The sequence below is a fragment of the Acipenser ruthenus genome, chromosome 16 (assembly GCF_902713425.1).
Source record: "Acipenser ruthenus chromosome 16, fAciRut3.2 maternal haplotype, whole genome shotgun sequence".
Taxonomy (NCBI): Eukaryota; Metazoa; Chordata; class Actinopteri; order Acipenseriformes; family Acipenseridae; genus Acipenser; species Acipenser ruthenus.
Window position 1 is genome coordinate 30,272,580 of NC_081204.1, and position 11,515 is coordinate 30,284,094.

The following is an 11,515-nucleotide window of genomic DNA, read 5'->3' on the forward strand; positions in this document are numbered from 1 at the left end:
GTAATAGCGTAAATACTTAAGCATCGAGACCACTGTATAGTCACACAATCTAACAATGAAAAGCAGTAGGATACAAAAACCCACCTTCAGCATCTCAGTCTTCTACAGTGTAATGGATGCGCTACGAGAAAGGGTTATGAAATGTGCAGAATGTGCAAAAACGAACCCTGTACGCCATGGGATTTATCATACCTCTGTAACATATCTGAAAGCCACAATGATGGTCCCATCCATTGCCAAATATGTGTCTACAGTCACTTTAGTTATTATATAGGGATTATAAGCCTCACACCGATCCACACACTGAAGAAAAGAAAACGCTCCGACGCCAAAGACGAGTGAAAACCGACAGGTCACTTATTTACAAAACAGGCTAACACAGTTGACAAACTGTACAGAAAGAACAAAGTGCAAACATTTCAGTCAGTGTGCAACCAGAATAAAAAAAACATCCACATACTTCATTAACTTAAACCAGTTAATGTGGTGTAAACCATGTGCAAAATAAACAATTAAAAACCATGAAAAAAACAGGTGTTAGCTGTGTCAACATTTATGGATCATAAATCATTTGAATTAACTTCAGTTTTATAATAAATAGGGATAGATGTTACAGATATATGTGCATTGGATAGGACAATCACATCGTAATAAAATCTATGTCTAGATCTCAAAATCATTTCAATACATTATTACCATTTTCAATAAACTGTATGTACATATTAGATATATTGCAACAAACAAGACCATATCATAATTGCATCCTTATCTACATACACTATTAAGAAATCTTAGCTCTCAATACACTATAGAAATATATACACTGAATGTTATAGGAATTGACAGCAAACAGAGCGATGGCTTCATGATTATTATAAAGGGAAATGCATCCCCACCCTGTGCTGCACAGTGCATGAAGGGCTGGGTTTAAATTCAGCACTTAGAATTCTCTCGGTTACATCACTTTACCATCCAAATCAACCCAGACTCAGCTCTGCTCCAGCACACAACACAATGCAAGCAAACTGAAGTGTTTTTAACAGGGTGGAGAGCATTAGCGATTGATGCCTGGCTATCATCCCCAATTAGAGACACTTAATGTACAGTGTTACCTACTATATTACGTTCTGCTATCTATGTTCCTATATTCCAGGATTCATTCTCCACTCTGTCCTGACATGAGACACTTTGATCAGGTCCCTCTCTCATTTCTGGCACCCACAACAGTTGGTTTTGATAAATGTGAGGTATATCTGATGTTCTTAAAAACCACAGTTAAAGTACAAATAGAAAAATAGAAGAAAAAAACAAACAAACTTTAAAGCCAGCAGTGCATTGTGTACCAGATCAGTGATCTAAGCTTCCATACAAAGAGGCAGATACTCAACTGCTGATAACCAGTGTTCCGCTCCCAACAGTTCAGAAGAACCTGCCTAGACAAAGCCGTGTTTCTGCTGCAGCCGCTGCCTGGGTGTCTTAGCCCTCCAAACCTCACCCCTCACCTGCAGCCTCTGCAGAATCAGCAGAGAAAATACAATGGGAAAGGAACCAGCACAGGTGCAGTGCACCCCTCCCTATCTGCCAGTGTACAAAAGAACCTGAAGACTGAAATTCTGATAAGAACAACAACAGTGTAAAAGAACAAGAAAGAAAAAGGATCAGTGAACTGCTCCCAGCAATGCAAAATCTGTTTTCTTTCTCTCTTTTGTTCTAATAAAAAGCACTTTGGTGGAAAAAAAACCCTCTATTTCTTAACCAAGATTGTGCTACTTTGTTCGCCATAGTATAAAGCGTCCGTGTCAGTGACCTTTATAAATACAGTAGGGTGTTCCAAACTGAGGCAGCAGAGAGGTAATTTAATTTACTGTCATTACAGGCAGTGCAGAGAAACTGCAGTCTAAATACTGTATACTCGGTCTCAATCGATTGCATTTCGACTGCAGTGGTGACTTTCCTATGTATCCTTTCCTCCTAGCAACAGCTGCCCATCGCTGGCAACCTCCAAACTAACATGCAATTACTACTTGTGAAGCTCCTGCTAATGGAGGCCACAAAGACAGCTGCTGCCAACGCTTTGCTATCACGTGACTGTACTGTAAACGCCTATTATTTCTAATTGAGGCAGACACTCGAGGGGAATGGGGCAGTTAAAAGGAAGTCATCATATAAGCTTTGCACAGAGAAAAAAGAAAATTGCAGGTTAGGTAGCAAGTCGCATAATACAGGCCCCTTACTATACAACAATTCAGCCAACATGCAACTGCTGTAAATAAAACGCACTGCCAATCAATACCTGCACTAGCCCTCTGAACTGCAGGACTGGGTGGCAAGGAGGAATCCCATTCTTGTTCATAATCACACTGCTTCTCTGGTCATTTCAGGCTGACAGAACCCCTTGTGAAACAGAGTCCTGATTGGATAATTACTGTACCGGGCAAACATCATTATCTTGCTGGGGCTGAATGCAGATTTTCATTATTGCCCTCTGATTGAAAGTTGGAGTGGGGATTTGGGGGACGGGGACTCCCTGTGCGACCTTCGGGCTAATCACAGCCAGACCAGTTCTGCCTACTTCCAGGAAAAGGGGGGATAACACTAGTTTGTTATTTCTAAGGTCCACAGACTAAACTTCAAATGAATATCTCTCCTGGGGAAATGTTGTTTTCAAAGCTGGGAATCATGTGTAATGTAAAAATGTTGCTGGGTGTTGAGTGAACAAGCAGATATGAATGATGTTATTACCCAATTACAGTATGCCTCCCACCTTGCTATACGATAACATGGGTCTTTTTGCAGGTTTGATTCAGAAATGAACTCCATTCTCCCTGTAATGTTTTTGCTGCCATCTGATTGACTGATCTGATTGACCGGACTCTTATCCCAGAAGGGCGCATACTGGGATGCCTGGAACAACAGAAATGTATATGAATTAGTATAGTCTTGTTAACATCAAGCCCGATCTGTTATAGTGAAACATCAGCAGAGAATTCTTCAGCCTCTGGATCATGGATATGGAATAATTACATTGCTGGAAATTTGATTCTACTGCAAGTAATAACAGATTTGTGCCTGCTTTTGATTACCTTGACATTGAAACACATGTGATTCCAAAGTTATTCTGAGCGTCTGTCTGTCTATTTCAGATTAAACTGTAGCGTGGGATCCTTATCTGATTAGATGTCAGCAGCTGAGGAATAGGAAACATCTTATGAGTTGGTTCAAGTGGCTAAAAATAAACCAATTGTGTGCTGGTAATATTCCAATACATTAAAAACAAAACAAAACAAAACAAAAAAAAACATCTGGGCTGAGATACGTTAAGCAAATTGACTTTAATAGCTTTCGTCGATTCTTCAACTTCCAACATTTAGGATGGGCCACATTTGAATGAGAGATGTCACAACACAATGGAACTGTCCTGTTTAAATGTGTTTAAATACACTGTACGGGTGTTCCCTTATTCCGTTTCAGCCCTGTACCCACGCACACAAAAACACCTTGGTTTCCTGTGCCAAATTCCTGATGAAGGGCACATGTCGAGACTACTTTTAAGGGATCAATTCAGGAAAAATTAAAGTCAGAGGAACAATAAAAATGTGTTTACCGGTCTCAGCGTTCGGCTGGACTGTGAGGCAGCTGGAATTCTTTTACAGCCCTGTTTCCCGCAAACATCCAAGTGCTTCCTGCGTTCCTCCAGCTGTCGCGGTATCCTGGATGATGTAGGAAAGTAACTGCTAAAGCCCCAGGCTGGGTCACTAAGATTTATAGCACAAGGATATCATGCCGATATGTCATTTTCCTTAGAAAAGCAATAATATTTGTATATTCTGCATCAGGAATAACAGAGAAATAAAAAACATTTGTGCATATTTGAACTGGAGCAGCAATAAACACTTCCTTTGGCAAACCTCCCCTTTTTCAAGAGTTAGCACCTTGCAGATGTGTACTTTTGAATATACAGTACATACTAATTGTAAATGCAATTTTTTTTAATAAGTATCCCCTGTTGATGTGCTCTGCTGCATATATAAAATCCAATTCACAGAATTAGAAAATATGTGTGCAAGTTCAAATGACTACAACTGTACATCAAGTCGGTAATCATGTGCACAGAGCTGAAAGCTGAACAGGTTTGCATAAGAGAGTCTTCTTGGCTTCTACCACTCTAGAGTTGTGTCGCGTGATGAACATGCAAACAGCTATAACGAGTACAGACTAGCACGTGTTTCAAGTAATTTACTCTGCTGTACACTTGTAATTTATCTGAAAAACCACAAATAAGACTTTCACTTGAAGACACTTTCCAAAAGACTTGTCTATATGAGTTTAATGGATGAAATGTTTTCAGATGAGCTCTAACTTATATGCAACTTTCCTGCTACAGAATGTTTTGCACGAAACTTATTCATTTGCATGTCCCTTGCAATTAAAACTAACAATTTTAGGGCATGCTTAAACATGCCTACACGGATTAAGAGGAGTTGAAAGATGAGAAAGAATACTAAGATCGTCTGATGATGGATCAAACTGATAAAAGTTCACGTTTACGTTCACACAAGCATTCCTACACTCCTGACCGTTAAACAGCCTTGAAACTGTGCCTGCAAAGGAGGCACATCCTAAAGTGATCAGTCTGCTGTTAAATGGAGCGTTAAACATGGCAACGAGATGCTAATGCATGTTTTCTCAACGACATGCCGTCGAAACAGAAAATCATTTAAACGCAAGTTAAACGCAATGATTAAAACTACCAATCAGACCCGCCTCCCAAGCGTCAAAGGGGCTAAAATCTACAGAAATCACTGAAAATCAGTATATAATGATATACACTGTATATACACATACATATCCCACTGCTAGAAACAAAGAGAAGCAGAGAAAAACACTACAAAGAAAAGCCTGCGACAGACTGCTGAAAACAGCAGAGAGAAGCTGTTCTCTGATGTGGCTCACATATTTGCAGGTAGTGCTTTAAACAAACAGAGAGATATGCATCTTTATTTAATGAGGGATTCAGTGGCCAGGAGAGTACTTGATTAGTTTACATGTAGTCAGGGATTGAAAGTGCACAGGAAACCTGTCAGGAGCTCATGCACTTCAGTCTTTTAAGTGGGTGATATTGTCTTCCTTGTCCTGGTCATTTTACCTCATTTGATTGATCACATTTTATGCTTTGTTTTGGTTGGATGGCTGGCATTATGTGCACAACATCATTGTTTAATAGCTCCTTTGACACAGACACTCCCAACACCCCCTCTACTTTTTTTCATCACGTTACTGCTTTCACATGCACTCTGAAAACTCATGTCACCTTTCTTAATTTCACACATACCAAAATACAGTAACTGGACAACTTTCACGTGTGCTACACAGTTCAGGTGACGTAGAATATATCTGGAGCTCCCCCATGCACTGCAACGTTTTGTACAGTATTACATCCATACCAAAAAACATTTTCAGTGCACATCACAAAACTTGCTCTAAAACATTGTAAATTAAAATTGTGGAAGTTCACCATCTATACCTTTGCATTTTGCACACTAGTTCAAGAGCTTCCGTTTTCTCAAGGACATTATACCGTTCACGGACACCTCAGTAACAGCTTGTCTGAAGATGCACTGACACATCATTTTCTTCTGCAGCTCTTGCACTGGGCTATTAATCTATTTCTCTTTGTGTTCAGGTGTGGGAAATATCATTTAATGTCCTGTGATTATTGAAACTGGTGTATCCTTTTTTGTCCAACTATCTGAACAGCCCACCTGAGGAGATAATCACTTGGTTATTATTGTGAGGGGATTCTGCATCTAAAATCAAATGAAACATTTTGTGGGAAACAATTTCAATATAATTATGTGTCACACCCAATTTAAAACAAACCAACATTTGACCACAGTATCTGGTACAAGCCTTATACAGGTTTACCATTGTAAAAGCATAGCAAAGTGTAATAAAGCATAGTGAAAGCATGGGACAGCATAGGTAAGAACTGTAAAGAATAGCCAAGTATGGTAAATTATATTAAAAAATCTTTCATAAAGTGAAAGGACAAGACTTACATAAGTTTAACTCCAAAGCAAAGCTTACTAAAATCGTCATTGTTCAAAATATCTCAAATTAAACCCAAAATGTTAATTCATTTAAAGGCTCCTGGTTTGGAGTGCTGCTTGGTTGTCTGAACTGTTGATGCATTTTGGCCATGGATTACCCTACAGGTCAATGTAATTAACAAAAGAATATAACACACATCATAGACACAAACACATACGCACACAAAACTCCTCTGGAGAGCATGGAAGTGATTCACTGCAGAAACATGTCTATTTCCCATGCAGATGTTGAGGAAACAAAAGCAGGAAAGGGTTAACCCTCCCCCATACATAATTTACCTTTATTCCTGACAAGCTTCCCAAAAAACTTTGAAAGAGTCTGTTTAACAAGGCTGCCTGTTCAGTTACAATACCCCTGAACAGCGCTCACTCTCTCCCCCCTCCCTTTCTACAGTGTCTCATGTGGGTGGGTCAATGGGGGAGGCCCCTTTTCCACAACCCACACAGAGTCCCTGACACATCAGCCACATGACCGACTGGGGTTCTTATCCAAGGCAAACAGCTCGCATACATAAACCTGCTGCAGGCAGCTTCTCAGCACATTCACAGCTCTACTGAACTTGGCACTGGTTTGCCTCTCAAGAGAGACACACCTCCTCGGAAGATCACAGAGAAAGACGTGCCTTCTGTCTCGGAGTGTCGCTGTCACGCTTGCATACATACACTGTATAAATATATCCCTTGCCATTCAGGAGCGCACACACACACACATACAGACACGCTGTTTTACACCACACAGCTAGCGGAGTGCCAGAGGGGAAAGGAGAAAATGAATGTGAAGATTTTTACGCTGGTGATTTTGATCTTGGTGTCCATGCTGTGCTCCGTCAGTGGGGGTAAGTGAGTGAGCTCTGGCTCTGTTGCTTTGCTACAATGCATTCTGGTTTCTAAGAACAGAGGTTTAGCCAAGCGCTGGCAGTTAATCAGTTACAAGGACTGGTTAGCCTTCAATGTGGCAAACTTCACTGTGTCAGCACCTGGTCGTTCGCTGCAGTGCAGTGATTGTATTTTTCCTAACTTGCTTTTACTGGTGTAAGGTCTCTTTGATTTTTGTAATGAGGTTTAATAGATGGACAAGGGTTATTTCTTCTACATGATATTTAACCATAAAAAAAATATGACCAACAGGCTTATGCATGGACAATTTCTACTGATCTTTGTTTTTGTCTGATTTTTAAAGATGTTTCTGCTGTCATGAAATCCTATTAAAGCCACTTGTTATGCAGTTGCTCTCTTTGAAATAATGACACTGTATAGATGTAAATGTGCACAGAAACTGAGGAAAGGGGTTGTGAACAGGGTTTAGTTAGACTACAGTGTCGCTGCAGTTCAGAAGCACTGTAGCTCAATCGTAGCTCAGTTTAAGATCACTATAATAAATCTTCAGCAACAGGTATAATGCAGTAAAGATGCAGTCTAACCACAAGTGTAATGTCGTATGTGTATTTCTGTAGTATACAGTATTCTGTACAGTAGATTTGGTGTGACTTCGGCAGCACAATAATTCATAAATTATTTAAATATGATTTTTACCGAGATTACTATATCATATATGGAGTCATAACTGTAAATCAGAGAACTACACAGTCCTGCAACTAGGTTTCCTTTAGGTTTTTATAAAAAAAAAAAAAAAGAGTCACGATTTTGGCAAATAAATATGCAGCAGTGTGTATTATAATGCATGTGCTATAACAACAGTTTATAAGTCTATACTAAACGCCTTAACCGTCATCTTAGTGGTTTGAGGCTTTTATTGTACTAGAAATATTTACTCTTTGGCATACTTCTTATGACAGATTAAACCCATTTGTCTATATGCTGAATAATAAACAAGAGCAATTGCACTGATGCAAGATTAAATAGCAAAGGAAGGTGTTGAAATATTAACCTGTTTAGTGTGCCTCAGGGTATGGTGTTTTATCATTGGGAATCTGCCTCATTGTGTATCTGTTACATTGTACAGTGTAGGGCAAGCATGAAAAGACATCAAAAAAGAAATAATGAAACGAGAAGGAGAATTAGCAGGTTCCCGTCACATCCCTGTGATTACCGGAGCCCTTACCTTATAGAGTTAATTCCACTGACTGTAGCAGGAATCTTAAGTTAGAATATGTCATCCTAGACTGTCTAATGAAGTCTCAGTGGGAGACTAGACTCCTAGCCCTGGTTTGGTGGTAATCAGTAGTTTTTGCAATCTATAGATGGGAAAAGCTTGGGCACCAAGCGGCCACGCTGTGGGCAGGCTGCCAGTGAAGCCGATGATTAGATGGCTTCCTCTAGTGCAGGGTTGAGGCTCACTGGGAAAGGTAACTGTGTGACACATGCTGTGGGTGAGGGCTTTCGTCTCTAGCGCCGTCAACCCATCTCCATTCATTCATCACAGACAAATCAAAAGAAATATACAAACACGCATACACACAGAGAGAAAAGAGCGCTGCTGAGACGCCTCCTTTCGGATGCCTGGCTGACTTTCTCTGCAGCCCTGATCGAGCAGGTGAGCTTTCTAAAGGATGCCATGCTCTGATCCCGTGAAAGCTTGTGCATGCAAAAGACAGATTTCATGCAAACTGTCAGCATGGCCATTATTCCATATTCATCTTTGATGTATTGTTCATTCAGTCTAGCACCAGCATAGTCATTTCAGACATGCAGTCTTATATCCCGGGTCACGGCAGAGCCACGGAAAGCCTGTTCTAAGAAATATGGTACTCACTAAAACAGCTGCAGGCTTACAATGTTTCTTTTCAAAGAAAGGTGGAGTATTTTTTTTTTCAAATCACCATTAACAGCCATGTACTAACAATACAGGAAGTGTTAAATCATAAGCCCAGTACGCTTAGCTGATTTCGCTGCTGTATCTATCCAAGACTATATGCTTTACTGTGATCATGTGTACCCTATGGTGACAGTTCAATGCCTGAAGAAATTAAGAGGAGGTAGTCACTGCAGAATGGTCATTTATCACTTCAGTGCAATTTGAACACCTTGCAGAATCAGTGCTGGCCAGTCTGAGTTATAGAAGCTGTTTATACATTTGAAAACCTGTATGCAAATGGAAAAGTTTAAGAATCAGTTAGCATGACGGTTGGGGGTCTAAATCCTGGGCAGGGATGAATTGGATTTACTCTGTCTAATCTGCTCCAGCGTTGTGAGTTTAGGGGGGTTGCTGCTGATAAAGGTAATCTCCTTTATAGACATCAAAGATTCCAGAATAAACGGAACAGCTAGCTTTTGGGGGACATGAGAACCTAGCGTGCCTGCTTGAGTGGGAGATAATTCAAACACATTCAGAAAGTGCTCACCTTGCTGTTGCTGACGGCCTGGGTTTCTGCAGAACTGAAAGAAGCAGCAGGTGCTCTTTAAAGATGTATCCAGGTGCTCTAGATTAGTAGATTTGCAGTCGCTGGAGAACCAGCGGACACTGAAATATTAAACAGACTGTAAAACCTCACAGCTGGTGGTCCAACAACTGCAGGTGAAAGACAGCATCTGTAATAAAAAGGAATGGTTCACAAGGCTTTTAATACTGCAGTGCAGCCAACCCTATTATTAGCACAGAAAAGTAGCTGGCTGAAACCTTTCCCTTTTGGCTCGCTGCTTGTCTGTGGTGTTACAATGCTAGTAACCTGTTCTGACTTCAGCGCTACACAACAGTTTTGAAGAGCTCTGACTTTATCTTAAGTGGGATCATTTAAGCTTTCTTACTTTATTATCCCCATATCGGACTGTGTCATAAAAACACACGCACATATATATATATATATATATATATATATATATATATATATATATATATATATATATTTATAGTTTGAAATCAATATAAATCAGAGCTATGAGAGAGAAAAAAAAGAGTCATAGCTAGGAGATAAAAGTTCTATGTAGGACTTTTTTTCTCCTAGCTAGGTGATTTTTTCGTTCAATTTTTTTTTCATTGGCACAGACGCTTCTGTAGTATTACGATGCCTAGCCTACCTGCTGCACAGAAAAAGTCACTGACCACATTGGTGCTCTACCGCAGTCTTCTCTTTCCGGCATTGCCAGGGACTGTATTAAACACCTGTTTTTATCCAGATCATTGCATTTCCAATTAAACGGCCAACTGAGTTAAAACCTCGCCTAGGTTACCGTCTAAACACAAGGGATAGCATCTTAGATTTCTTAAAGCATTTTCTGGGAGATAACGTTGCGCAGCTACGTTCCAAAAGCATTAAACAGAGAGAGAGCAGTTTGTTTGGCAATAACATGAAAACTGCGTTCCAAATTTTTATTTTATTTTTTTAATTAAGATTAACAATTGAAGTAAGTTGTGCAGGCTTTCGCGTTTGTCAGCCCTACGGGAGACTGAATTGCATTCTTAAGTTGAAGGGTTTTCATCGTTTATACCGTGTCTTTCTTTTCAACATGAACCAGTCAGCTGAAACATAAATTTGCCTAACTAAAGAATAAAAAAAAAGAAATACAATCTGCACTGAATCCCGACAGGCTCTTTCAATTATGTACAGGCATATTCGATAACGAGCTCGGAAACTCGTTGCTGCTGGGTCGCTTCCGGGTGTTTTTTATTATTATAATTACTTTTTTTGTATATAGAGTAGCTTCAATTTCTGAACATCCACATCCACTGCAGGCAGCCGCACACGCATACCTGAAATCTTTCCATCGCAGTCACGTCTAATTGCAACGAAAAACAGCCTTAGAACCGCGGGGTTTCAGCGAGAACTCAAGTAATGATGTCCGCCAGCTGCTTGGCTCAGACAGGGAAAAGTTTATTTTTTGCTGGAAGTAATTGTGTGCTTTGAAACCATTCAAGGCATACCACAGTGTCCAATTTCGATTTATTTTCTCCCTTTTTGTTGTAAGCACATTTCCAGTATACAAAAAAAACTAATTGTGCTAGCCTGATTACCTACCTAAATTAAAAACAAGTGTAGAAAGCTGCTTATCTATTCCAACAAATCCAATGTGTAGATTATTGTAATTGTGTGGCTAGGATGAGGTGCTTCTATGCTATTGGCATACTGTCCAAAACAACATTGTGTGCATGGATACTTGCACACTGTGGCAGCATTTCCATGCTTCTTTTTTACTGCAGTGACCTGCATATCTGTATCACCCTTTTAACAGGGGTAGAAATAAAACTCTGATTGCATAGCAGTTTCACCCATTCCAGGTTTTAATACAAGCTTGATTAGCCCCAGTGTATAGGTGACAAGCTCAGGTGTGTTTTATTAAACTCCTAGTAAACCCAGAAGTGGATGAAACTGCTATATACTGGGAGTCTTATTTCCAGCCCTGATTTTAATCAGGGTTGGTTCCCATGGGAGAAAGGGGCATTAGGGCCAATGTGTTAAGAGTTGACATCCCTTTTGCCCCCTTTATGGTGTTATTGACACAGCTGGCCT

The 11,515-nt window shown here is 40.0% G+C and overlaps 1 long non-coding RNA gene across 3 annotated transcripts; it reads right to left on the reverse strand.

The window, feature by feature from the left end:
* Nucleotides 1-361: 361 nt before the first annotated feature.
* On the reverse strand, nt 362-11,165 carry LOC131697837 (uncharacterized). Of its 3 annotated transcripts, XR_009307498.1 has the most exons (6): nt 10,759-11,165; nt 9,413-9,599; nt 3,605-3,710; nt 3,084-3,187; nt 2,765-2,904; nt 362-1,511 (listed from the first exon to the last, which is right to left on the reverse strand). It is a non-coding gene; the product is annotated as an uncharacterized LOC131697837 (long non-coding RNA). The 3 variants fall into 3 exon arrangements; XR_009307496.1 differs by having other exon boundaries at nt 362-2,904; nt 10,759-11,164; XR_009307497.1 differs by lacking the exon at nt 10,759-11,165 and adding an exon at nt 10,086-10,723 and having other exon boundaries at nt 362-2,904.
* Nucleotides 11,166-11,515: the final 350 nt, after the last annotated feature.